The 3,485-nt window shown below is 41.1% G+C and overlaps 1 long non-coding RNA gene across 1 annotated transcript; it reads right to left on the bottom strand.

Moving 5' to 3' along the window:
- Positions 1 to 311: 311 nt before the first annotated feature.
- LOC117938973 lies at positions 312 to 2,699 on the bottom strand. The gene is made up of 2 exons (XR_004655508.1): positions 2,218 to 2,699; positions 312 to 401 (listed from the first exon to the last, which is right to left on the bottom strand). It is a non-coding gene; the product is annotated as an uncharacterized LOC117938973 (long non-coding RNA).
- Positions 2,700 to 3,485: the final 786 nt, after the last annotated feature.

Raw genomic sequence — 3,485 nt, 5'->3', positions numbered from 1 at the left:
GTGTGTGTGTGTGTGTGTGTGTGTGTGTGTGTTTGCGCGTGTGCAGTAGTTCCCATGTGCCAAGTGTGTGAGTGCATGACTCACCTCCAGTGATGGTCTGGGATTGCAGAGAAAGAAAGACGGGGTTGGGGGTTAATCTGAGGTTGGTACAGTTCATCAGTTTCCTGAAGTGATGTGTGGCAGCAGCAGGAGCAGGCAGGTAGAGCCTGGAGAACTGAATACAGAACTGCAGCATCAACAACACAGACTAATAGCTATCCACGCAAAACGGTAAACCAAAACATAAGGCTTTCTGACACTTGGAGGCATCATTAATGTTGTACTAGCTACTTAGTTTCCATATTAAAAAAAAAGGAAAAACAGCAGTCAGTTAGCCGTGTTTCCTCTGCTACCTCAGCCCTCTGCCAATAAGAACATGGCAGGAAAGCTATGTTAATGATTTAACAGTCATGCATGCTATCAGTAATGCCAGTCTCCAAGATGTGGACTATAATATGGAAAAACGGCATGGTTTATTCTGTGTGTTTAATTTAGCAGTTTTTTGCCCAGAGAGTGTGACAGTGGTACAAACAGACAGTGGACTCAAACGCAAAAACACCAGTGGGGGAAGTGGTCAAGTAATGTGACTGGTGTTTGCCGGGCCACCGTGTAACAATGGAAACACCGACTACGGCAGCAAGCCTACTGCAAATATGATCATATTCCCATAAGCCTCAGCTGTAATTTTTTCCAATTAGCAAATGTTTAATATGCGCTAAACATTACACAGTACGCTAAATATCAGCATGTGAGTGTGTTATCATACTTAGGTTAGCTTTTAGCTCAAAGTACAATTGTGCCTTAGTGGCACAATAGGGTAGGATCTCACATGCGTGAACGCAGGTGTGTGACCATTGGGTGGCAAGGCGATACCCGCTAGTTAGACCATAGACAGTCTATGGGTTAGACACACATTACATTCAACTACTCCTCCATCTTATGTCACTGGGAAAACTACGGCCAATGACAGAAAACATGGATCGCTACTGATTGAAGCTGTGGCTTCGCTGGTCAAGGTTCGCCAAAGTTAAACTAATTTTGTTTTTGAATATGTATTTGGGTTGCACGACCTAAAATCTAAATGACGATTAATTGCACATTTGACCTAGCCTGGAAATCCAGACCCTTAATCTTTCAGATTTGGATCTGGGCGGCACCAAACGTGCAGTTGAAAATCTCATTGAGCGTAATTGGATAACACTACGACCAATCACAACGACACACGGAGTGACATATCCAGAGCCCCATACGCTTAGCAAACTGGTAGATTAAAATGTCGTCATCTGTTTAGCTCGCCTCTCGCCCGCCTACATCAGATACACCGATGTGATTGGTGCAGCTCGCCTACAAGGGTATTGTTAATGAGCAGCATTACTCTATGCCAGAGTAACTCGCTGAGCAAATTCATAATGTGCTCTCGCGAAAACCCTGGATTTCCGGGGTACATTTGACCTCCATAACAATAAATGAACAATTGTAAATTTTTTTGTGATTCAACAGCGGACACTGCATTTTTTTATTGTAGTGTTGAGTTTTAAAAAACGTGTTTTGCATGACAAAAATATAAATAAGCTAAACAATTTATTTCTTAATTGCTAATTTACTTGTTAGTCCTAACTTAGAACCAGCAAGTTATATTTAAAGATTGTCTTTTTTCTGCTAATTAGAGCTGCGTGACACGTAACGCGTGAGACTATACCGGCGAGTTAAATCGGCCGTCCGAGAGTATACCAGGCAGACACGCAGCTGACAACCTGCCGGTGTGGACTTGTCAGTCTTGCAAGCACTCTCAGGAAAGTGGCTGCATTTGTCCGACATTGCACAGAACATCAACACCGGTACAAGCCTACAGCGGTCCGCTGACACGGAGCGCGGAAAGTGTGTCAGAGCCACCCGGACGGATTTACTGAGACTCATCTTCCCGCTTGCCAGTCAAGGGTTAATGATCGGTTCACATTTTTATTTCATTGTGCTTTTCTTTGGGAAAGCTGGCTGTTCATTTTGTGCAGGTATTGCCGTGGACTCCTGATCTTGTTAGCTAAATTAGTACTTAACAAGAGGAAAAATCCATTACATCACAATATCAGCGGTACACTTTGATCAGAAAAAACTAATAGAGCATTAACACCTGTACTTCAGGTAAAAAAAGAATATATATTAAGAAGTTGTGGAACACACCTCAAACAGTGTCTGCTTTGTGTGGCACTTTATAGAGAGGGCATGTGGTGTTGACAGTGATGGCAGGAAATGCAAAAAGCCATTCAGAATAAGAATGTTAAGCCTCCAGAGGCACAGCCTCTTCTGCTCCCATATGAAAAGAACCAGAGTGAGACCTGGCATACGCTCTGTTGGATTACAGGGAAAAATGCCTTCCATCAGAAAACTGATTACAGCACCTCTTAGCCAATGTGCATGCAATGAGAAAGTCAAATGAATGAATAATTATGGCGAGGAGAAGCCGGAAGCAAGGTGAGGCAGTGGGAGAATAAAAGGAGGAAGGGGGAGATTGAAGGGGTGGTAGGTTTGCATAACGGGTATTTAAAGCCTGCCATTCACGAACAGTGCAGTATTTATGAACTGTATGGTTAGATACAATTTTGTGTCAGAATAATGCATGCAATGATCAGTACATTTCATCTTCTTACTCACTAAAACGGGCCTTTGAATCTGTAAAGAGGGAGGCTCAGTAAGTAAGTTTCTAACACTTCTGAAAAAGAATCTTTTTTATCACAAAGAAGGCTTTATGAATACACTAAAGTCTGTTTACTATGAAATCAATGGAGCGTTCAAACAATTCGGAAAACGTTTGTGAAATGGATAGACGAACACAGCTTGTATTGAATTACGATTTTTCATCATTTTAATGATATGTTTACGGTTGGGTAGAAGTAGTGCAGAAACATACAATCTGCTTCCAAGAAGGAGTTTGATTATATTAATTTCATTCTGAGTAAAATGAATAGCTCCTCACACAAGTTGGGCCGTTTGCATTATGGCCTTCATTGGGAATGGTGCGTGCGAGGACTTTGGGCCTTGGTTGCCTTCAAGGCCAACTCCAACAGCACCTTAGATTGCAACATTAAGTTTAACATCAGCTGTAAATATTCAATACAGCCATTGTTGCATATAGAGAAGCAACTGATTTGTAGCCTTTAGCATTTTGTTTTTAATCTTTCCCTATAAGGGATCAATAAAGAGTAGAAATTAAATGTAATTAAATTTAATTAAGCACAAGCATACGTGCATTCCAACACGTGTGGAAACGATTGAAATTAAGAGTTAGATTAATTAAAATAAAAAAGATTCTTGAAAAATGAGGTTGTTATTAAAACTTTACAAATCTGTGCCCACTAAGCAGAAAACAAGTTCTTCTGATTTCATGTTCCATAGAAAACAAGTAAATACGGCTACACAGCGGTGATGATTTTGGCGGAAACGAATATATG

The sequence above is a fragment of the Etheostoma cragini genome, chromosome 23 (assembly GCF_013103735.1).
Source record: "Etheostoma cragini isolate CJK2018 chromosome 23, CSU_Ecrag_1.0, whole genome shotgun sequence".
Lineage (NCBI taxonomy): Eukaryota > Metazoa > Chordata > Actinopteri > Perciformes > Percidae > Etheostoma > Etheostoma cragini.
Note: the sequence above shows the minus strand (reverse complement) of the source record. Positions and strands in the feature narration are given on the sequence as shown.